Genomic DNA, 25,957 nt, shown 5'->3' on the forward strand with positions numbered 1-25,957 from the left:
TACCGTTTAAAGTCGATTCGTAGCCAAACGGTGCGGTGAAACTTTACGAGTTTGAATATCGCTGCTGGTTATGGACCCGATTCTTTGGATAAGGAAACGGGTACATAACAATACATAAATAAAAACGTAACTAAATATCCGTTTGGCGTAAAAAATTTAAGACGTCATGGTTTGATTAAGCCTAGTCGAACACATCTCTGCCACTCGTATAAACTGCCTCGAGGTAGAATGTACCTGAGTGGACTGTTTGAGTTAGTTCTTTCTACGGATGCACCGAATGGGAACTTCTTGGCCGAAACCGATACCGAAAATAGGAAACAGTTGGCCGAATGCCGAAAGGCCGAAAATGATTAATATAAATATATATATATATATTTTTTTTTAGCTACCCGATTATGGCAAAAGACATGATTATGGCTAAACTTAACTTAAATAATATTAATAATCACTATGGGCCCATAAAACATTTATTCAGCACTTTTGAATGCATACATTAATTCCAGACTGTTAAGACTAAAAGACTACAACGATTGATGACTACTTCCTGTCCTCGCATTTCCATTTCCGGTTTAACGATAATACATTTTCAACAACAGATTGCTGCTAATTAAACACTTCATTTAAACGGAGTAACGTTAACGCTATGTCGAGTTCATACGTGTAGTGTAGTATGAACTCGTCATAACGTTAACATTACTCAGTGTCCACTGTTGCTGCCACCGTTGCGTCGCAGATGGATGGTACACTGTTAGCTCCGTAGCTAATCCGCTCCTAGACTACTGATAGCACTACCGTTAACGTCGGAGCTGATCAATACTCCGGTTTTTTCTAATTTAGTTTAGAACAGGGTTTCGGGGGGGCATCCCTACTCCCAAGAGGAGTTAGTTATCACAGGGTGTAGAATGCAAGAAGAGCTGCCAAGCTGCTCACGTTACATGTTGCGCATGCTACCGGTATGTCTGTAGTCGCGTTTTGATGACGTCATCACAACAACACGTTATTTGACTTTCGGTCATATATTTTCGGTGCTAAAACCCTTTCGACCGAAAGCCGAAAGAGCCTTTTTAACCATTTTAGGCCGATAATTTTCGGTGCATCCCTAGTTCTTTCCCTTTTGCTGTGACCTTGGCGTGGTGGGAAAGCTTGTGTGCCCCAATGATCCTGAGTACTATGCCAGCATGAGCAGATCCTCAAAGGTTCTACCTTGCTGTACTAGTCCCAGGTGAGAGGTCAGACTAACAACAGCAACAAAACTCTTTAATTACAAATATGTTTATGTGCATTTAGGGCACGGTGCCAAGTTCAGTAGCTATGTGATGACAGATGTCAACATCAAAACAAGTCTGCATATCCAACTGGTTTATGTAAGGAGAATTGAAATCTTATCTTTTGGCTACATCCGCATTGTATAAAAGCTACTTGTGATAATGTAATTGTGGTAATGCAATCGTGATGCACCTTGAATTGACTATGCAGCACTGATCAGAGATGTTTTGCGTTGCTTTTGCAGATGATGGAAACAGCCGGTGTATGGTGACTGACGCATCCTGGGGTTCAGTAATTGTTGAGTGAGAAGAGACCTTTGATCTGCCACTTCTTGGACACATGGTGCCATGAGAGAAGGGTGAGTATTAAATAATACAACACGAAAGGGAGTTTGTGTTATAGTTAATAAAATCACATCTGTAGTCATGAATGAAATTAGAAAGAGAATCATTGCAGAGAGAGTGTCTCCAACTGCTAATCTGATCCAGGCTTCCTGTCCATCAGGGTTGTAACGGCAAGTATAAACAGCTTTATTAAAGTCGTAATGAAGATTGGTTTATATTGTGCTTGCCATTTTTACACAAACTGACTAGCACCTGGCTGCAGTGCAGAACACCGGCTCCGCCAAATGTTTTTTTTTTATTTGTGCGTGATCTGAACCGTACGATACACAAATTGTTTATTATTTGATTAGATAAAAAAAAAAAAACATATCGACCATTGACTGCCCTGTTCTCTAAATATTGGTATTGGCATCAGCCATTGAAAAACCAATATCAGTCGACCACTGGTCATATATCTTGTTTCTGTTGCGTACATTCATAGTTAAAGACTTAGGTGTTCTTAGGTGAAGTACTCTATTTCATTCACACTCCAAATGACACACTTGGATTGACTATACATCTGCAAGTAATGTAGAGCTTTTGGCAATACCTTATCAATACCTTCTCCCTCATATATCTATGAAACGGTTCTTCTTTCAGGTCGCTACTGTGGAGCTCAGCTCCCTCATCCTGTGACGTCATTGGTGGTTGGTTGGTGGTCAACTTCCTCTCTGACCACAGCGTCTCCGAGAGAGGCTTCAGAGCCACATACTCTGGCTCCACCTCCAGTAAGACTCCTCTTCTCTTCTCTCCTGTCCTCTCCTATCCTCCCATCTCCTCTCCTCTCCCCGTTCTTATTGTCATAGCTGTGATACATTTGATCACTGACATATTTTAGATGTCAGCATGTTATGTTATATGTTATGAAGTATGTATTCTGCTAATTCCCTGTATACTCTGCTTATCTGTTGCAGAATATGACTCGCTCACTCGCCTCGCCTTACAACCCGGATGAAACCCACTCTGGAATATCACCACTCCTTCATTCAATAACAAATCCTAATTAAAATACAAAAGGACTGTTCTCTGCCGTTCAGACTCTGTTGACAATCTGCGCATGCGTATGGGGAGTAGGTGCTGAAAACGGGACTTTAGCTTGGCCGATTTAGTTCTGAACGATTAGGAATGGGTCGCGCCGTGTTCAGGAGATTCGGGCGCATAAAAGTCTATTCAATCATGTCTCCAGCACCCCCACAGCCGTAGCTGCAACCACTTACATCAAGGCTCTCATCCACATTCATTAATTTGCTCCCCCTGCTATCTCCTCCCCGATTTCAATGTAACGCGGAAGTGCAGTGGTCTATACAAATGAAGCCTTACTTACTTGACTCCCTGACCCTTGACCCTTTTTATGTGTGCTAGATTCTTCTTCTTCTTTATTCGACCGATTTTGCAAACACCGCTCGTGCCAGAGCGTTCGCGCCCCATACACGTGAAAGGTATCAAAACGAGCGGCTTGCCTATGGCAACAGCGGTCTCCGAACTCGTAAAGTTTCACCGCACCGTCTGGCTACGAATCGACTTTAAACGGTAAAATTTCGGAAATGCATTGCAATTTAGAGTGCGAGATCCACCGATTTTGCAAACACCGCTCGTGCCAGAGCGTTCGCGCCCCATACACGTGAAAGGTATCAAAACGAGCGGCTTGCCTATGGCAACAGCGGTCTCCGAACTCGTAAAGTTTCACCGCACCGTCTGGCTACGAATCGACTTTAAACGGTAAAATTTCGGAAATGCATTGCAATTTAGAGTGCGAGATCCACCGATTTTGCACCGATTTTGCAAACACCGCTCGTGCCAGAGCGTTCGCGCCCCATACACGTGAAAGGTATCAAAACGAGCGGCTTGCCTATGGCAACAGCGGTCTTCGAACTCGTAAAAGTTTCACTGCACCGTCTGGCTACGAATCGACTTTAAACGGTAAAATGTCGGTCCCATTGGAAATGCATTGCAATTTAGAGTGTAGCAGCTGAAATAATCTTTTTTCCCCTACCTTGGGTGAATTGCGAGTGTGATCTCAATTTTGGACGTAGAAATAAAACAAACACATCAAAACGATGACACGGCTGTCAGTCCGCTCACAAAAGAAAAATAAATGGAATTGGACATTTCTATCTCAACTGACGACCATTTGTTTGAAGGTTCTCCTCTCCATTGACCGCCATGCAATCGCACTCTAGAAATCACGTTTTTCACACTATTTTTTAGCCTTCTGTTCCGATCGCCGAAGGAGTGCCACAATATCGCACGAATGCCACAATATCCCACACAACCCTTCGCCTACTCATTGTAGTGCTTCTGTGCGCGTCACAACGCTTCATCTCTTATAGTTTTATTTTAATCAACGTGACAATGCAGTCATGTAAAGAAAATTCAGAATATGCAAGTCATTGTGCTCATGGCTGATTGGTTCAGGCTTAACAGCTGTGAGGCTCAGGGCTCATGGCTCAGCTGACCTGCCAATGACATCATCCACTTAACCCATCATTGCCCATCACTGTGTTGCAGAACTGAATTGCTGGACAGCGCCCTCTGTCTTGCGGGTTGTGTCTTGCGGGTTGTGTCATTGTACTCAGTAGGGATATCCTCTTTCATTTTTCATTGGTCGATGTTGACCACCTTTCATTGGTCGATGTTGACCACTCCCCCGATGATTAGACCACGCCCCATTAGGCCACACCCCCTCAGTGTATCTCTTGAACCGTTTGTCGTAGAGACTTGCGGATTGTGCCATTGGTCGATGTTGACCACCTTTCATTGGTCGATGTTGACCACTCCCCCGATCCTTAGACCACGCCCCCTTAGCCCACACCCCCTCAGTGTATCTCTTGAACCGTTTGTCGTAGAGACTTGCGGATTGTGCCATTGTACTCGGTGTAATAGTGTAATAGTGTGTAATAGTGTAATAGTGTGTAATAGTGTAATAGTGTGTAATAGTGTAATAGTGTGTAATAGTGTAATAGTGTAATAGTGTGTAATAGTGTAATATTGTGTAATAGTGTAATAGTGTAATAGTGTGTAATAGTGTAATAGTGTGTAATAGTGTAATAGTGTAATAGTGTGTAATAGTGTAATAGTGTGTAATAGTGTAATAGTGTAATAGTGTGTAATAGTGTAATAGTGTGTAATAGTGTAATAGTGTAATAGTGTGTAATAGTGTAATAGTGTAATAGTGTGTAATAGTGTAATAGTGTAATAGTGTGTAATAGTGTAATAGTGTAATAGTGTAATAGTGTGTAATAGTGTAATAGTGTAATAGTGTAATAGTGTGTAATAGTGTGTAATAGTGTAATAGTGTAATAGTGTGTAATAGTGTATTAGTGTGTAATAGTGTAATAGTGTGTAATAGTGTAATAGTGTAATAGTGTGTAATAGTGTAATAGTGTAATAGTGTGTAATAGTGTAATAGTGTGTAATAGTGTAATAGTGTGTAATAGTGTAATAGTGTGTAATAGTGTAATATTGTGTAATAGTGTAATAGTGTAATAGTGTAATAGTGTGTAATAGTGTAATAGTGTAATAGTGTGTAATAGTGTAATAGTGTGTAATAGTGTAATAGTGTAATAGTGTGTAATAGTGTATTAGTGTGTAATAGTGTAATAGTGTGTAATAGTGTAATAGTGTAATAGTGTGTAATAGTGTAATAGTGTAATAGTGTGTAATAGTGTAATAGTGTGTAATAGTGTAATAGTGTGTAATAGTGTAATATTGTGTAATAGTGTAATAGTGTAATAGTGTAATAGTGTGTAATAGTGTAATAGTGTGTAATAGTGTAATAGTGTAATAGTGTGTAATAGTGTAATAGTGTGTAATAGTGTGTAATAGTGTAATAGTGTAATAGTGTGTAATAGTGTGTAATAGTGTAATAGTGTGTAATAGTGTAATAGTGTGTAATAGTGTAATAGTGTGTAATAGTGTAATAGTGTAATAGTGTGTAATAGTGTAATAGTGTAATAGTGTGTAATAGTGTAATAGTGTAATAGTCTGTAATAGTGTAATAGTGTAATAGTGTAATAGTGTATAATAGTGTAATAGTGTAATAGTGTGTAATAGTGTAATAGTGTGTAATAGTGTGTAATAGTGTAATAGTGTAATAGTGTGTAATAGTGTAATAGTGTGTAATAGTGTAATAGCGTGTAATAGTGTAATAGTGTGTAATAGTGTAATAGTGTAATAGTGTGTAATAGTGTAATAGTGTGTAATAGTGTGTAATAGTGTAATAGTGTAATAGTGTGTAATAGTGTAATAGTGTGTAATAGTGTAATAGTGTAATAGTGTGTAATAGTGTAATAGTGTAATAGTGTGTAATAGTGTAATAGTGTAATAGTGTGTAATAGTGTAATAGTGTGTAATAGTGTAATAGTGTAATAGTGTGTAATAGTGTAATAGTGTAATAGTGTGTAATAGTGTAATAATGTAATAGTGTAATAGTGTGTAATAGTGTAATAGTGTAATAGTGTGTAATAGTGTAATAGTGTGTAATAGTGTGTAATAGTGTGTAATAGTGTAATATTGTGTAATAGTGTAATAGTGTAATAGTGTTGCGGGTTGTGTCATTGCACTCAGTAGGGATATCCTCTTTCATTGGTCTATGTTGACCACTCCCCCGATCCTTAGGCCGCGCCCCCTTTTTGTATCCTTTGAACCGTTTGTCATAGAGACTCGCGAGAGACCCTCTCCCCCGTTGGCCGGCGGTGCACAGGCGTCACCCACACTTTCACAATTTCCCCCGCGCGGAATTGTCTAGTTATCTGTTATTATGCACGCCTGGTGATACTAAATCCAAATTGAACTCATTTTAAAGATACTATATGTATATATATATATATAAATGTGCGAATTGGCTTTAATAAAGTAATGTATAAGCATCTATTCTATATTCTATAATAATATTTCAAATTGCGTTGGTCCGGATGGGAGAATTCAGTACTGTATCTACAGAACCTTCGGTTTTATCATCTTCCCTTTATTAATTTCCTTAGATTCTTTGTACACATGATCTCAAGAGGGTACTGAACAAATTCAGTGGCAGTTTTTTAAGTTTGGTCATTATTATCATGGTGTTATTCACTGTCAAAGATGCAAATAAAAATCATAATTCATATTCTCCTTTGTTTCATCACAATTTAAGCAATCCTAGTAATAGACACAATATTTCTGACACTGTGAATACATTCCCTGAGGTCCATAGATGTACCTAGATACCAAGAATATGCAAATAGCCCTTGTAGAAGTGGAGCAAAATTCCATTTACCTAGGTATACATTTTATGCAGATTTTCAACTGGGGTGGAACAGGTTAAAGCGTATTTGTAAAGGATGTGATCAGCTGGTTCTGCTGGTAACCTTTGACCCCAGACACACTCTGTCTCCAGCACAGATGTCAATGTTATTTTCAATTATTGTTGTAATTCTCAGAGGTGGATAGTTCATCCATGTTCACCTTGAACATTTTGCCAGACATTTACTGAGGGAGGCAGGATAGAAAATAGTTCAATAGTTAGTGTAGGTTGGTTGCAGAGTAGACTATTCATTCATTCAAACATTTATTTATTCTCGAAAGGACAATTGAGGTCACCCTCAATTTCAATGTCGTCGATATTTTACAGACATTTCAATGCATACATGTTTACAATATAATAATAATAAATATTAATAACTATCTATATAGCACTTTTCACACATGGAACGCAGTCCAGAGTGCCCCACAGCAATTAGTATAAAATGAAAATAGGCATAAAATCAGCACACATTTATTATTTTCTTTTATATGTATTTTTTTTTAAGTTTTTTTTCTTTTTTGTTTGCGTTTATCGCTTTTCCTGGTCAGACATGACCGACAGATGCAGTGAGGGTGAAACGGCAGAGAGAGCAGGGGAAGACCTTCGGCAAATAACGGCGGGTCCGGGAATCGAACTCGGGTCAGCCTATCCGCGACGCAGCGCGGTACATGGTGTGCTACTGGAGTGCCCCAAATCAGCACACAATTGACAGAATAAAAAAACAATGCATACATTTCAGACATAAGAATAGGTATAAAAGACAGTAAAAGTAGTGCAACGTAAACATGCAGATATAAGAATAGGCATAACATAATTAGTAGTTAGTAGTACAATGTTGCTCGAAGGCATGTGAACCCCAGCCCGGAACAGCCAGTCCCCCAAACACCCCACACATCAATGCCTACCGCGTGTAGTCTTTTACCAACAAACTTGCAGTTCCGCATTCCGGTTCTGCGATCTGATCGGCCACTGACGTACGCTCTCTCTACGCCCAAACAGCGTGTTACGCTAGTTCTGCCTCGGATATCGCAGCATTCAAAAACGTCCTGTCGTTCTCGCCTCGGTCTCGGAACTCAAGACAGTTTGCATCACTTCCCACAGTTCTCGGCACTTATTCTTCCGGTAGTGCGGTAGTTATTGCCACGGTATTGGGTCTTTGGGTGAATACTTCATTGGCGGGGAAGAAGAACACTGATAGCGGTGTGTGGACCGTCCTGCGAGCCCCAGACCACCACCCCGCGAGCCCCAGGCCACCGTCCCGCGAGCCCCAGGCCACCGTCCCGCGAGCCCCAGGCCACTGTCCCGCGAGCCCCAGGCCACCTTCCCGCGAGCCCCAGACCACCGTCCCGCGAGCCCCAGACCACCGTCCCGCGGCCCCAGGCCACTGTCCCACGAGACTTAGCCTGGGGCTCGCGGGACAGTGGCCTGGGGCTCGCGGGACGGTGGCCTGGGGCTCGCGGACACAGGACGGTCCACACACCGCTATCAGTGTTCATCTTCACCGCCAATGAAGTATTCACCCAAAGACCCAATATCGTGGCAACAACTACCGCACTACCGGTAGAATAAGTGCCGAGAACCGTGGGAAGTGATGCAAACTGTCTTGAGTTGCGAGGCCGAGGCGAGAACGACAGGACGTTTTTGAACACTTTGGATGCCACCAGGGGGTGCCGTACTTACCTGGCTGAGTGCCAGCCTTAACACTTTGAATGCCGACGATGTGTATTGTCGTCTTATCATGCCCCCCGTTGAGTGCCGACGATGTGTATTGTCGTTTGATTTTTTTATTAGCGATCTGAATTCATATTTCATCAACCGAGTCTCCCGTTGGTACAGCAGACCCTCTAGGAGCTCAGATGGGAAAAAACCGCCTCCTATCGTCTATCCCTGTGTAACTGCAGGTCAGTCGATTATACTGGGAGATCCCTGTGGGGGGAGCCAACTGGCTCCATTGTGCTGGAAAGCCGTCTGATGATGAGGGATCTGATCGTGAGTTGGAAAGCAGCCTGGAATATATATTTACAGCAGCCAATAATCAATCAATAAACGCGATCGATATTTGGAATGGCGATCAGGAATTGGAATAATCTTTTTGGAGAACATCTGATCTAAGGTAAGGAATCTATGTTACCAGTTTCAGGATAATCAGAGTTGTATTCACTGAGATATCAGCATGTGCCGTGTGTGTGTATATGTGTGTGTGTGTGATCTTGAGGAAATGGATAATAGATTTTTCAGCCCGCCTCTATAGCGTGCATAAGTACACATATACTATCGATAATCTAGCGTTTATTTGAAAACGATTCATAAATAGGCCGACAAATGACAACATGTCTAGTGTATTCGAGAATATTCCAATAAATGCTGTTTATGGGGGAATCTTTACATTTTCCGAAAACTATAGAGAGAACGATAGCTTTTCGAAATGCTATAAAAAGGATATGAATCGATTAAAAAAACAATCCGTTTCGACAATGTTGACTGCAAACAAGTCATTGATAAACGACGGGCAGATTAGACACATAGCCATAATTTAAAACATAGATTATGCGTTTTTAACGCTAACATTGAAGTGGATGATGGCTTTCAACGGGGTAAAAAGGTAAACAAGGCCGGCACTGATAGTGTTAAGAAGGCTGATTTTGCGATATTTGATGATTTCCGCGGATCGATTTCTATATTCTATATTTTAGCTATGTGGAAATGGTTGGGCTCATTTGACAAACACTAGTTGCTGTACAATACGAAAAAAAACGTTTGTTTCTACATGCCTTCGTTCACAATTCCACGCTAAAAAGGTAAACATTGGCCAAAAAATACGCTGATTTCCTGGAAACGGAGTTATGAGGTATTTTCTGCAGCGAGCGCAAATCATATTTGCTTGTCCGATTCAACGTGTAGTGAAGTGAGCAGCAGTGCGTCTAACAGAGCGTTGAGAACCATGTGCGAATTGAATAGTAAAGTGTCAGATTAATGCAGTAACGTCAAGTTCGACTTAGTTTAATGTGAAGTAAATAGTCGTTCATTTATTGTGTATCGTGCCAACCACAGTTCGTTCGTGTGTAGCATTACCCAGCAGTTCGTCCGTTGTTAGCTAGTGGACCTTAGCCAGTGCGCGTGGACTAAATACATTGGTACCAGCACACGAGGAGGCCTAGTCGGAGAACCTGCTGGACATGTGGACAGGAGAACCGGCGGCGGCGATTGCAGAACCAGTATTGGTTGGATTATATTGATTGTGGAACGTACTACCTGGAGAAGAGCATCGTTTATCTCCACTGTCGTTTGGATTTAAACACCGTGAGGATCTACATCCGGGCTGGCCTCATGGACCGAGGCTAGCTGGCTATCATCGTTTGCTATCGAGCATTGGATTACAGTTATTGCTTTTGTTGCTGAGCGTTGGATTACAAGGACTGGCTTCTGTACGTGAATCCCCTTCTTCTTCAATTGATCAGACTGAGTATCCGAACATTCCTCTCTCCTCCAGACCTTACAACTCTGGGAGGAACCCATTGTCTCCAGGCGGTACCAGCGTTGCCCTCTATAATTGCTATTATACGCCAGGTGGCGTCAGCCTAGTACCCATCGTAAGAATCATTCTATTCCCAGTGACTTATGCTACTGACTGACTTTATGCCTATTCTTCGCCATACAAGCGTGACCCTAATTCTCATTCTGTAACCAATTATTGCATAATAATAAATACCCTCAAATACTATTTCTTTGTCAATGCCGTGTTATTATGAGTGTCCACCATATATTCGATGTACTGTCTGGCCAGTAATTAAAGTACATACCTAGCAGTGGTTTAATCTATCACAATCTTTAATACAGTCAGGGTTTTTTAACCCCTCAGTTACAATTGGTCCTTCGAGCCGGAGGGTATCAGTAATCTTTAATATCATATTATATTGATATGGCCAGCGGCGGACACTCTCCAGACGGCTCTCCCAAAGTAGAGCGCTCTAGGCGCAAATGTCAGCCACCTCCATACCTGGAGGACTACGCTTTCGTTTTACCTCCTAGCTTATCTAAAAAGACGTTAAGCACGGATAAAACTGATAGTTTAAGCATGCCCAATCCTATCGACTTGTCGGCCCCACCAGTAGAGACCCCAGTGGGTTCAAACGAAACTGACTTAGCTCACGGGGGGAACAAGCGGGACATGACGTGACTATACCCCAAGACAGCGCCACCGGGATAGACCCCGGAGCGCCCCAGGATAAACAAAGCACCCCCGGGATAGACCCCGGGACGCCAGAGACCCAAGAGCGCGCACCCGAGACAGACCTCGGCGCGCAACCAAGGGAAGAGCACCGCGCTCAAGAGATGGACCTCGGGGCGCGGGAGAAAGCAAGAAGCAGCGCTCAAGAGATGGACCTCGGAGCGAGCCAAGAGAACAGGTCTCCACCAAGCCCTGTCAGTGCCCGATCACCTCCATCAGCGTCATCCCCCAGCGAGGCTGAACAGAGACTAGCGCAAGCCTTAATCGCCACGCTGACAGCTTCAACCGAAAGAGACCGTATCCAGGGTGAGCGCGACCGCCTCCAAGCGCAACAACAGAGTGCGCACGAACAGTCTGCAGTGGAGCGTGACCGCCTCCAAGCGCAACAACAGGGTGCGCGCGAACAGTTTGCAGTGGAGCGCGAACGTCTCCACGCGCAACAACAGAGTGAGCACGAACAGTCTGCACTGGAAAGAGAACGCATCCGACTAGAAGAGAGTCGCCTCCAGGCTGACGCAGCGATGACCATCAGACTGGAAGAGAGGCGCCTCCAGGTTGAAGAAAACATTCAACGAGACCGCACCAATGCGCAACGCGAGGCACAGCGCGACGTCGCCAATGCCCAGCGCGAGACGGAAAGAGACCGGTGGCAGGCGCAGATGATGGAGCAATTGCTCCAGAGGGCGACTCCCCACTCATCCACACGGAGCTCCCGGAGATCATCACGACACGGGTCGAGGGCACCTTCCCCTCCCCGACCAATCTACACGGGACCCAGCCAGCAGGAAGAACCTGCCTACGTCGCAGAGCCCCCTCCCCGACCAGTCTACACGGGACCCAGCCAGCAGGAAGAACCTGCCTACGTCGCCGAGCCCCCTCCCCGACCAGTCTATACGGGACCCAGCCAACGGGAAGATCCCGCCTACGTCGCCGAGAAACTAACTAAGAGACTCCAGGACCTAGCGGAGGACGGGGGAGGACATCAAGCCCACCAGCACAAACCTAATTTGGACCAGGAGGCCCAGTACAGCCCCGACCTCAGCCCCGAGCCACTGCGTTACAAACCCCCGATCCAACCCATGGGTGAGTTTAATACACAGTCAGCACCAAGGAGCAGCACCTGGGGGCCCGGCCTCTGGTACCCACCCAGCACTAACCCACGACCCCACGTACGGGGAGACTCGCCAAGGAGGCCTCTCCCCCTACGCGCATCGGTGCACCAGCCATCCATGGCATCTTACCTTGGAACACCGACGTTCCCAGACTTTACGCGTGAGGACAGAGCACAGTACACAGAACTACGCATGTGTTTAGAGACTATAATGTCCGATGTACACGACGAGTCCTATAAATATGCCATCCTCCTCAAGCATCTTAAAGTGCCCAGAGCGCATAACATAGCGCTGGCATATTCGAACTCAAGAACCCCCTACTCAGATGCTCTGGTGGCCCACGACACGCGCTATGGACGCATATGGGATTATGTGATCCAAGAAATACGAGATATCGACCGCCTCCCCCCAGCCAAAGACAATAGAGCACTAGATGACCTCTCTATCAAGGTACAATCCCTTGTGGGGATGCTGGGGTCACAAAAGGAGAAGGGGAGATATGAACTATATGCAAATTCTAACGTGGAGCGGATACTGGAGAAGCTCCCTCCAGCCCGGCAAGAGCGTTTTCGGCGGCAGAGAGACAACCGTGACCCCAACGGCCCAGAACCATCCCTCCTAGACCTGGCTGATTTCCTCGCCAGGGAGGTCAGCAGTCTACGATTAGACACGTTCGTGTGGGGTGGCTCTGACCCCAAAGATGGACCGAGAAGGTTCAACGACAACCGCCGGTCCGTGACCGTGATGCACCAAGCCGAGGCTGAGTCACGGCAGACGAGCCACAACCCCCACGTCAAGGAGAAGTGGAAGGCTGTCTGTCAGTACTGTGACAGTGAACACCAGCTGTCACAGTGCGACGCCTTCAAAGACCTAACTACCGCTGAAATAGGTCAGTGGCTTAAGGACAAGCGCCGCTGCTTCCGCTGCGCGCGCGGCCACATGGCAGCCACATGACGCCTGAATAAAAGATGCGGCAAGTGTGACGGCGCCCACCTAGAAGTCCTGCATGAGAGCAACAAGCGCCCACCAGGAAACCAAAGTCGGCCCGTCACGGTGATGTACCAGGCTGAGGCGGTGTTATCACAGACGAGTCACAACTCCCCCGCCACAGAGGAAGGGCATATTTACCCACCACTACAGAAGATCCATTGCCCCCCCCCCCCCTGGTGTACTTACTGCCGCAGCGGACACTCCAAGTCACGGTGTGAAGCATACCAGAAACTGACCCCCGCCGAAATGGATCAGTGGAGTAGGATGAACACACAGGACCACGCTCGCTGCGATACACTGCGCGAGGCCCACAAGAAAAGACTAGCCCTACAAGGCAACCCACCAACAGGAGTGCTCCACATAGACCCCAAGTACAGCGGGAGCCCCCGAGTGCTCATCAAAGTGATCAGAGTGCTCCTGAGCTACGAGGACAAGGTCCTGGACACTTACGCCGTCCTCGACGATGGGTCTGAAAAGACTCTCCTCCTCGCTTCCGCCGCAGCCCAGTTGGGCCTGCGGGGTACCAAAGAAACAATGACAATCCGCACTATTCAGAGAGACCTAAAAACCATAAAGGGCAAGAACGTCTCATTCACAATAGCAGCGGTCGGGCAGCCCGAGAAGCGGTACAGCATCACTAAGGCATTTACAAGCCATGACATAGGTCTATCAAGCTACAACTACCCCATCCCACAGCTGATGGCGAAGTACGCGCACCTACGCAGACTACCTATACCGCTCATCGACGGCGCCACACCGACCCTGCTCATAGGCTCCGACCACGCGGACCTCATTGTCCCAATCGAGGCGGCCCACATCGGACCCAAAGGATGCCCAGTCGCGGTCAAGACCCGCCTGGGCTGGACGCTCCAAGGCCGGGCCTTCCAGCCAACCAACGTCCACACGCTGCCTGCACACAAAGGCGAGCGACACAGGCCACTCTCTCGTACCGCCCGTTGAGAGGCTATTGACATTAGACGAGAAGCCTGTGAGAGAACCGTGGGCTCAAGAGGAGGGAGTTCCGAACTCCACCCCCCTCAGCTGCGCTCCAAGCGACGTAGCTGACCTCGAACCCAGCACCCCAAACTACCTCTTGATGGGGCGGCCGGAACCGGCCCCTCCTCAGACGGGGTACAGACCGAACAAGAGGAACAGACGGAGGATGTGGAGACACAGCCAAGCACAGATCGACCAGTCTCGGGCCCGCTTCCTCCTAAGCTACCTACCATCCCTTCCAGCCCGTCAGAAGCGGGTCAAGGACAGGGACAACCTGAAGGTGGACACAGTCGTTATGATCATGGACCAGTCACTACCCCGAGCTATGTGGCCGGCTGGCCGCGTAAGCAAAGTGATCACTGGTGCCGATGGGAAGGTCAGAGCGGCAGAAGTTATTGTCCAAGGGCGGACTTACACCCGACCCGTGGCGAGGCTGATAGAGCTGCCGGAGATCCCTGACTCCCCTGATGACGACCATGACCCACTGACTTTGTAGATTGCCCTACTCCTCACAACAGATATGGAGCAGTTGACTGGACTATTAATCTGTCTCCCTTGGCTAATTAGGCTAATCCCTTTAAGCCTGCGTTCGAATCATAGTAATATTCGCTCTCGTTATTGGATAACGCCCTCGGCGCCAGACTGCAAGCCCCCAAAGTCAGGTTCAAAGACGAGCCCGGGCATGTCGCAACATGCCCGGAGACAGCGTATTGATTCGAGACGAGAACTGAGGTTCGGGACTAGATAACCACTTAAGTATATATGCTGCGGCAGGTGCGAACAGTAGCTGTTCATCCCGATTCAACGTGTAGTGAAGTGAGCAGCAGTGCGTCTAATAGAGCGTTGAGAACCATGTGCGAATTGAATAGTAAAGTGTCAGATTAATGCAGTAACGTCAAGTTCGACTTAGTTTAATGTGAAGTAAATAGTCGTTAATTTATTGTGTATCGTGCCAACCACAATTCGTTCGTGTGTAGCATTACCCAGCAGTTCGTCCGTTGTTAGCTAGTGGACCTTAGCCAGTGCGCGTGGACTAAATACATTGGTACCAGCACACGAGGAGGCCTAGTCGGAGAACCTGCTGGACATGTGCACAGGAGAACCGGCGGCGGCGATTGCAGAACCAGTATTGGTTGGATTATATTGATTGTGGAACGTACTACCTGGAGAAGAGCATCGTTTATCTCCACTGTCGTTTGGATTTAAACACCGTGAGGATCTACATCCGGGCTGGCCTCATGGACCGAGGCTAGCTGGCTATCATCGTTTGCTATCGAGCATTAGATTACAGTTATTGCTTTTGTTGCTGAGCGTTGGATTACAAGGACTGGCTTCTGTACGTGAATCCCCTTCTTCTTCAATTGATCAGACTGAGTATCCGAACATTCCTCTCTCCTCCAGACCTTACAACTCTGGGAGGAACCCATTGTCTCCAGGCGGTACCAGCGTTGCCCTCTATAATTGCTATTATACGCCAGGTGGCGTCAGCCTAGTACCCATCGTAGGAATCATTCTATTCCCAGTGACTTATGCTACTGACTGACTTTATGCCTATTCTTCGCCATACAAGCGCGACCCTAATTCTCATTCTGTAACCAATTATTGCATAATAATAAATAACCTCAAATACTATTTCTTTGTCAATGCCGTGTTATTATGAGTGTCCACCATATATTCGATGTACTGTCTGGCCAGTAATTAAAGTACATACCTAGCAGTGGTTTAATCTATCACAATCTTTAATACAGTCAGGGTTTTGTAACCCCTCAGTTACAATGGTGATCAACAACGCCAGCATACGCCCCTTCCGCCGGGGGGGCTGTTTTCAGCTGACTCCTTTGGCGCCTGTCTTGTCCGCAGTGCTCCAGGCTCAGGTTACAGCCTGCTGCCTGGTTTCCCCGGTGCGCTGCCTGCTTCCGTTGGTTAACCTTTTGCGTGCTTACAGCCATGCTGACTGCCTGTGTTTCAGAGTCAGTGTGCCAGGCGGTGTGCTATTGGGGGAAAAGGGCCCGCTCTTGGAGGGGCCTTATCCGAATACGCTGGCGATGTGGGGGGCGGTGTCACTAAATGACCGCCTGGTGGGGTCTTGATGCCTGGCGTCATTGACCTCTCCGGGCCCCCTTTTTCCAGGGGATCCAGCCCCTTCAGTGGGTCTGGGTCTTCCTTCACGCTCTGCTGCTAGAGCCTTGCCACAGGGTTGGGTTTGCTCTTGACCCCGTGATTTTGGGGGCAGTAACGAGGTTGTTCCTTCCGTTCGTTCCCTGGTGAGATGCGGGTTGTGCGTGTGTGTAGTCGTGGGGTCAAGCCACGGTCTGCTCATCCTGTGCGTTGAGTTGCTTGAGTTCCTCTTCGCACGGTCGGATCCGTCTCCCTCCCGTAAGCCTCCAATAGGGGGGGTATCCTCCATTAGGGAGGGTCGGGGGGGCTCGGTCCTCCCCGATCTGATGGTTGTGGGGGGCCTCAGCGGGTTACATTTGTCGGGCTATGGCTCTCGCTCAGCCTCCGTTGTGCAGTATGATGCTGAGCGAGATCCATAACGAAACAGAACGTAAGGTTATGTATATAACCAAGTTTTGTGAGTTATGGTGACGCTCAGCATCAGACGCCGCTGCGGCCCTTGATCTCGCCTTGTGGTGAACAGTGATGCCACAGATTACTAGTAAAAGTAATCTGATTACTGATTACTGATTACTCCTTTAAAAAGTAATCTAAGTTACTTTACTGATTACTTGATTATCAGAGTAACTTAGTTACTTTGAAAGTAACTAGGTTACGAAGTCGTCGTCGTTCCCCCAACAGTTTTTTTTAAACGCTTTATTGAAAGTGCATAAATTGTTTTTAACTTGTTTCTCTGCACATAACGTAAATTGTTAAACTAGTGCTTCAGCTTCTGTACCATCAAGTATGGTAAAGCAACAGTATATGATGCTCACAGCATTAGAGCAGCCAGCCAGTGGTTTTACAAAACCAGTGTATCACATCTAACAAATGCAGGCTGAACTATTCAATTATATCAACTGTAACTATTAAATTGTTTTTATAAATGTCTCTCTATAAACATACAATCAGTCTCTCTTTAACGTGTAAATTAACTGTAAATCTGGCAAATAAGAGCTTTTGCTCTGCCACCATCAACCCTCCTGTACCTAGTCGAAGCGTCGGCTAGTGTTGTGATTCCAGATGCTTTCAATGCAATTGGATGTGCTGTTTTTAGCGGTAGACAGTATTTTGTTTCCTCCGCCGTGAAGTAGTGACTGAGGCTACGTTTAGACGAGCGTTTTGGGGTGGAATTCTGAACAGAAACCGCAAAAGTCATCTTGCGGTTTCACTTAAAATTTTGCCAAGCGTTTTGGGGTGGAATTCTCCGACGACGGAGCCCTGCTGTCACACGATTGGCGCATATGTCACATGACGTGCTGTGAAGACCCGCCCTACTCTGCCTCTGATTCGCAGACTGTGGATGGGGAATGTGATTGTACCAAAGCAGAGTCACTCACAGACAGAGGGACCAGTCACGCCGCGGGACACATTCTTGTATTTAACCCTTTCACTGCCACACCACGTCACTCCCAAAAGAAAAACAGCTCAAAATGTATTTTTGACTGTCGAAAACGAAATAAAATACTGCATTCCGCCTGCATTATGAATTTATGATGAGATAGTAACAAAATAGTAATGCACAGCCACTTGGACAAGTAACTGCAATCAGATTACTGGCTTTTAAAGATTAACGCGTTAGATTACTATTTTCGGGGAAAAGTAATCAGATTACAATAACGCGTTACTTAGTAACGCGTTACTGGCATCACTGGTGGTGAACGTTTGGGAAGGAGGCGAGTAGGTGACCACACACCTGCTTATGAAGGTAAGCGGATGGGGGTGTGGCCAGAAGAATGTTGGGATGTAAAGGTACATGGTGGAATTTTTTATTCAGTGCTCGTGCACGAAGTGAAGTACAGTGCAGTATGATGCTGAGCGTCACCATAACTCACAGAACTTGGTTATATACATAACCTTAGGTTCTCAGTAAGACATCCAGCAAACTAACACATCCAACTGGCTCTCAACTAAGACATCCAACGAACTAACACAACCAACTGTCTTTCACCTAGACATCCAACAAACTAACACATCCAACTGTGTGTTATTGGAATGATTGATTGAACATTTTATTACCAGATGCAGAATGGGTACAATACAGTATGGCTCAATACACACAATTGTTAAGGGGATGCAGTTGAGAGAAAGACTTTATGACATACCAGATTTACAAATACAGTAACACATCCAACTTTTCTTTAGTTTTTAACCTACTTTCTATAGAACTTCATTCTTAGATGCTTCTATAGAAAGTAGGTAAAACAAATAAAAAAACGTGTTCTTTGCCCTATAGGAAAAAAAAAGTTCTCTTTGCCCTATAAGATCTTTATTTTTTTTGGTAAACCTACTTTCTATAGAAGCAGCTGCAGGGAGGTGCACTGTTTTAAGTGAGCGTGGGTTATTGAATTGATTGATTGATTGATTGATTGCTAATTTTATTACTGTCCGCCTTGTTTCCAACTGGTTAAGTTTAGGCCCTCTTTCGAATTTGGTTAAGGTTAGAGTTTGGAATCAGGGCTGGTGGTCTATCGCCCTGCTCTAAAGACAAACTCTAACCTTAACCAACTTCAAAAGAGGGCCTAAACTTAACCAGTTGGAAACAAGGCGGACAGTAATAAAATTAGCAATCAATCAATCAATCAATCAATTCAATAGTCCACGCTCACTTAAAACAGCGCACCTCCCAGCTGCTTCTATAGAAGAAGAAAAAAAATTAAAAGAATGTGCAATTAATTAAAAAAAAATATTTTTATTTTGTTCCACAATGACTCATGACCCATCAATTACATCATCCAACATTGTTTAAGCAACTAAGACATTCGCCGTGACAGAATCGGTTTTTATTTCATCGTTATGACGCTATCAACATATCCATTCGTAAAGATTATTGTCCGCCATCTTGTTTTTTCCTAAAAAGCCGCACGGCGGAGTGATATTAATTCGGTTGTGGGCGGGTCCTGGGACCAAGAGCATGGGATTATGACAAATACTGTTTCAGCCAATCAGAATCGAGAAATTTGCATGCCGTTGTATAATTATATATATCCCTTTTTCTCCCTCTCTCCATCTTTCTTTCTCTCCCTCTCTCTCTATTCCTCTCTCTATATATCTCTCTACCCTCGCTCACTCCCTCGTTCTCTCTAGAGATAGAGAGAGATAGACAGAGGAGAGAGATAGAGAGATATAGATGGGGGGATAGAGCAAGAGAGAAGGAAAGAGAGAGAAATGATTGACATGACATTCACTGCAAAAATGTTAGAGGGACCAATGGAATGCAACTTGTGTTCAGATTGGTAAACTATTGCAAAGATGAACACAATGGTCCTCATTCTCGAACGGACATACGTGAAAATTACCAAGGCATTCCTTCATAACTTGATTTACGAACGTATTCAACATTCTCAAACGGCTTTGTATTGTAAATTCGTTGTAGGATTTATGTAGGATTTACGAACTTGAAAAGGCAGTCGTAAGTCCGACATAAGTCTGACAGACCGGTGTGTGCCCGTGTTTTTAACAGGTTTCTTTGCGAGAAATCCTTGGGGATGGTGTCACTTCGATTAAATTACATATCATTAATTTATTTATTGTCGCACAGAGCAGAATAATTTGCCAAAACAAACGCATTTCCTTTGATTTACACCGGCGCACGACAGTGACGTATGCCGAAAATAGCAGACCTACAAGCTCACAACGCGCCGCTCCCGCAACACCGGCAGGTTATGTCCACCTGATCGGACTCGGAGCAGCTAGACAAAATGTCAGAAGTTTGGAAGATTTTTTTTATTGAAACCGAAACCAGTCCAATAGCCAGTTGCAATGTTTGCAAGGCGGACGTTCCGTGTGGAGGAAAGAACAGAGCTGCATTCAACACAACCAAACGAATATGCCGCCTGAGAAACAGCCACAAACAACAACAAAGGAATGGGGGAGGCGGCTGGTGCTTTGCCAAACAGCTGTATTGAATGCCTCACTTGAATGAAGTTAACGTTCGCCTGGATAACGTCAACATTCGCTTTGTGAGGATTATCGTCAGCGTTTCAGACCAAAATGGAGCAAATCATTACATAAGTCGAACACTGTGAATGTATACTAATGTGCAAACAGATTGAAACTTTGAATATTTCTCATATGAAGCACATTCTCAGGGGCTCAGGGAGAATGTAATGTGAGCCGCCGCGCTCGAGGGGCTATTGAGGCAACAGAGGGGCTTGTCTCGCTTCGCCAGTTTCTGACAAATGCGTCAAATCGGTATGTCATATGTGAAAGATCGGATCGGGAAAGATCGGTATCGGCAGATACTCAAAATCACATGATCGGGAGCAAAACAATGCGATCGGGAACGCACTTCCAGTTTAAGAATGAGTGATGTTTTTTCATTCATGCTGAGTTGATTTTGGCCACCTACAAAGACTGTTTCAGGCGTTCATTATTTGTAAATTTGTTAGTACGAAGTTTTTACCAAGATATTTACTTACGAACATGAATGAGGACCAATGCCAGCAAGTGCCATTTTCTCCAAGACAACAAACAATATAAACGATCTATAAGGCCAATTCTATTTGTAGGGTGAAAGCTGGCAAGTCAAACACCCGTATCAGAATGTCTGTGAATACAGTGTGAGCAGATGCTTGGCTCAGCACAAGCAGACAAACTGTATCAACTGATACAGTTGACACCTAGTGCCTAAAAAACATGTTGTTTTCTGGGATCAAATGAGTCTGACAGTCATTTAAACATGTGTTTTCATTACATTATGTCTATATTCCCCAACGGTGTTGAACACAGTGGCCGTTTAAAACACTAGCACAGCCGACAAGGGGTCACATGACCCCTAGGCATTTTCAATAAATGTATCCTCGTCACTCGGTCGAGCTCCAGCTCTGTCACTCAATGACTTTTCCTAAAAGTACCCGTTTTATCTGGCACAGTTTCTGAAATTTCAAAATGTCTTCAGGAAAATAGAATTAGAACGTTATTTATCTTTCTCCCTCTCTTTCCCTCTCTCTATACCTCCATCTCACTTCCTCTCCCTTTCTCTCCCCCCTACCTTTCTCTCTCCCTTTCTCTCCCCCCTCCCTTCCTCTCCCTCCCTCTCTCTCCCTCCCTCCCTCCCTCTCTCCTTATCCCTCCCTCCCTCCCTCTCTCCTTCTCCCTCCCTCCCTCCCTCATTGACCCTCCCTCCCTTCTCTCCCTCCCATCTCCATTCTAAAGGCTGTCGGATCATCTGACCCGTTCCCGGCGGGAATTAGTGTAATTTTCTCCATGGCTGTGCTAGTTTACTGTGTTCATTTTATACTAATAGCTGTGGGGCACTGTGGACTGCGGTCTATGTGTGAAAAGTGCCATATAGATAGTCAATCATATTCATTATTATTATATTGTAAAAAAATTCTGTAAAGTCTCGACGACATTGAAAGTGAGGGTGACACACACACACACATACACATACACACACATATAATGATATAACACAAGGGTACAATAACATTTCATCCCATATGCATCTACTATATTTAATATATATGGACACATGCTACAAACGCACACAGTGCTATCAAGGTTATGCAACAATTTCATTCATATTCTTTCTATTCATCCACTTCCAGATATCTTTCCTCTCCTTGTAACGGAGGCTCTGCTGGTAGACTGACATTGAAACATTAAAATAAATGGATGAAGACAAGTTTATACAAATAATTACTTTAGATAATTAAATAGGCATCAGTGCTGTCTGTGGAGAGAGATAGAGAGATACCTATATATAGAGAGATACAGATAGAGAGAGTGAGCAATATAGAGATATATATAGACAGAAAGGTAGTTAGAGAGGGTAAAAGACATACAGGGAGAAAAAGAGATTGTGAGATATAAAGAGAGATAGAGAAAATAGTGTGAAAATGAGATAGATATAGTGTGCGAGAATGATAGAGAAAAAGAGAGAGAGATTCAGATTCCTCTATTGTCACTTATTTCAGTACTTTACAGCAAGAAGAGTGAAACAAATCTATTTATTGTGGTCCCTAATAGCAGCTTCCAATAATATAAATACAAAAATCTTCGGAAAAGAAGGAGATTTGAAATGTATTTGAAGGATAAACCCCTTGAGATATGCTATCTCGTTTTCGAGGGGGTCCTTAACATAGGATACAAAACATACAATACAATACAATACATAACAAAACAAAAAACAGGACAACAAATGCACTTATACACTGACAGACGCTCTCCCAAGCTCACCCCCACAATCCACACTGATTCCTCCCAAGAGGATCACCAATATATATATGTTCCCTTATAAAACACATACACAATTATAATTTGATCTGAAAACGACATGTAAGCCCTAACACAGTAAATCAATAACATGTGCAAGTAGTCTATAGATGAGTGAACAAAGATATCTTGAATAACCGGTAAGAAGTAAGAGATCTGAGTGAACTAGGCAGTTTGTTCCAATCAGCTGGTGCTTTATATTTAAAGGCAAGTCGACCGATAGCTTTGATGGTTCGAGGTATACTAAAGAAAGGAAGATCCGTGTGTCTTAAATTATAAGTTGAACTATATGGTGTTAAGAACTGCTTTAGATAGGGGGGATAATTAAAGTAAATACATTTGTAAACAAAAAGCAACCAATGAAAATGTCTTCTGAATTGGGGAGAAAGCCAGTTTAACAACTCAAACATAAGACAGTGATGGGTTCTATAAGGACACCTCAATATAAATCTGCAAACACTATTATAAGTAACATTTAAAGGACGGAGATTTGTTAGTGTGGTGTTTTGATAAACTATGTCTGCGTAATCCATTATTGGAAGTACCAGCTGTATAATGATTATTTTCCTAACCTGAAGAGAAAAACAGTTATATTTCGGATTTGCATCGCGTCCCGCTCTGAGCCTTACGAGATACTCTGTGATACATATTGTATCTCCCACGAATAAAAAACACATGCACCACACCTGTATGGGGCCCCGCCCCTAATGGTGGCCACCACCCATATAACCATGACTCTGGTCATGAAACACCCTTCCTCTGTTTTCGTCCCAGCGTATTGGATGCGTGCACCATACGAGTCTAGCGGAATGAAAAGATTAAGGAAGATTAATAATGTTGGAAGCTTACCGGAGGTTGCTGGCCCCTGGCATCTTCGACGCATGTTTTCGGCGACACGACGGGCCTGTGTTGATGTTCCTCGTTTGATGACTGCACATCGAGGTTCAGCTGTACAAGGCTGGCTGTCGGGCCAGCTTGTACTCAGGTAGGCCCTGTGTCTTCAGGCATGGGTATTAGTGTTAGTAATGCTGGTTTGTTTTGTTAACACAACCATGTTGTGTGTTGGTGCCGGGGGCAGGATGGTTTGGTGAACGTTCTCTGCAGGGAACGGTTTTCCAAGCTGTCTTGGGCGTGCTGCTAAAACATCTGAAGCTATGCTACATGCTATCGCTACTGCCGCATGCTATTACTACTGCTAATTGCTATGCTGTTTTAATGTCTCCGCCGTGAGATGTTGTCACTCTCCCGCCTCTTGCCCGGTTCATCAATGAAGGTCAGTCGGTAGCTGTTGTGGGGTTTTTGAGTTCTATTTACCTTTTTTCGGGTAAATGGGTTGACAACGGGGTAGGTCGTGGCTAGGTTCCTAGCCAGGTATTTTACCTTGTGTTCCGGCGGGGTTTGTTGAACGGTGTTCCCATCTGGGTTGGCGTCGGGTAGTGGGGCTATGGGTCCAGCCGACATGATAAACATGTTGCGTGTCTGTGCACAGGCAATTGTTGTTTTGGGTCCCACATTGCCTGGCGTTAGGCTGCAGTAGTATAAGGGCAGGGCCGCCTGGGAGAAGTGTGAGGTCCTGTGCGTTTTTAGACGCGAGGCCCCCCATCTCCTGGGGCGTCCCTGTGTAGGGGGCTATTGTTTCGTTTTGTCACTCTGCTATGAGAAGGTCTGTCTTGCTACAGCTTTCTCTCCTCTCAAACCATTCATACTGACGGTCAATCGGTATACTGGGGGAGTAGTGCGGGGGGGGGGCTTTGTTTACCTTTTTTGGTAAATGGGCTAAACTAGGGCTGGTGTTCTGTTGTGAATATTTTGAATGAAGACGGGTCTGGTCCGTCTCCCCTTAAACTTTGTGTGTATGGGTTTGCTCATTCTACAGTTTTTGTGGTTTAGCTCTTTTATTCATTTAACCCTTTCATGGTGCACACCACAGTGGAGGGTGCTGTTTGCAATCACCACTGGTGCTCCATGTTAACGTCAGTCCTTTGTTTTTGATATATTGAAACAATGCCCCGCCCGGCCGACACCATGGGTGGGTCGGCCTGGCGAGTGGCTGGTGGGCTGTTAAGGCTTGTACCGCCACGGTATGGAATTGGCAACGATTAGAACTGTGTTCGAATTGGTGTTTTTTCTATTAAAAAAATGGTGTCTGGTGGAGGGGCCTTGAGGGCCAGCCGACGTCGACACATCGCGTGAGGTTGTTGACGTTATTAGCTTTGACCCAGCCGCAAGCTATAACCGCTCAGGGTTCCCCTCTCCGCAGGGGATTTTGGTCTTCTGCTGGAGCGCGGGCGGTATTGTCCTAGGCCCTACACCGCCTCACACCGCGCAGCCAGAAGAAGAGAGAGCACGGCCTCGTCAGCGGCGATGACGGGGCCCTCGACAGGTGGCCATGTTTTTCCCCCGCCAGAGGTATCCTGGGCGTTGATTCGACAGGTGTCCACAAGGCCGACAGCCTTGGCGGCTGAGGGATCGGCCATGTAGGATGGGTTCGGCTTGAACAAACAAGCCGTCACCGTCCTGCCGCGAGCAGCCCGCTCTCCGATCACTCCCTTCCCCAACACCAGCGGAAGAAGTGGACTCTGATTGTTTCCTTTGGCTGCGGGCCGCGTGCCTTCGTTGATGCGCGGGCGGCCCCACTTTTCGCTTCTCATGGGGACAGGGGCTGACACCCAGTTGATGGCTGAGCCTGGGTCTGTCCGTGAGAATGTTGTGCTGTCAAGCGGCTCCCACACCTTGAACTGTGTTGGTTGAGCCTGGTGTTACGTCTGTCAACTTAAGTGTTGTCAGCAGGGGGGCTCGAAACCTTTTGAGGCACACAGTGCGGGCTTCCCCGGCCTCGCCTTCGCCAGGCCAGGTATCATGTTGGTGCCTCCCACTCCTGAAATATTGGCAAGTGGTCGCAGCTCACATGGTTTGGGGTGGTAGTAATATCACTGCAGGGCTACGGTGTGTAGGAACCCATGGGGGCCTTACGCCTTGCATGTCCGGCTGCAGAACAACTCCTTCGGCATGTTCTGGAGGGGTGTTCAGTGGGGGGGCTTTTTTCATCGGAAGCCCCCCGTATCAGATCGGCCCTTTCTGTCGGGGTTCCCCCTTGGGTGCGATTGCCTCGTGGGTGTGTCAGGGTCAGGTGTTCCGACACGGAACGCGCTCCTCGCACGGTTCCGGGGTTGTCTACGCACAGCGGGGGGACCGGGCCAACTATCTACAGTTCCTGGCGGACCTGCGCCACGTGACGGCGGGTGCGTTGGGAGTGTCGTCACATGTGACTACGGCAGTACCATATGTCGAGGTAGATGGAGAGAACGGTGAGGCGGGGACTTGT

This window comes from Notolepis coatsorum (genome assembly GCF_963971535.1).
Source record: "Notolepis coatsorum genome assembly, chromosome: 4".
Lineage (NCBI taxonomy): Eukaryota > Metazoa > Chordata > Actinopteri > Aulopiformes > Paralepididae > Notolepis > Notolepis coatsorum.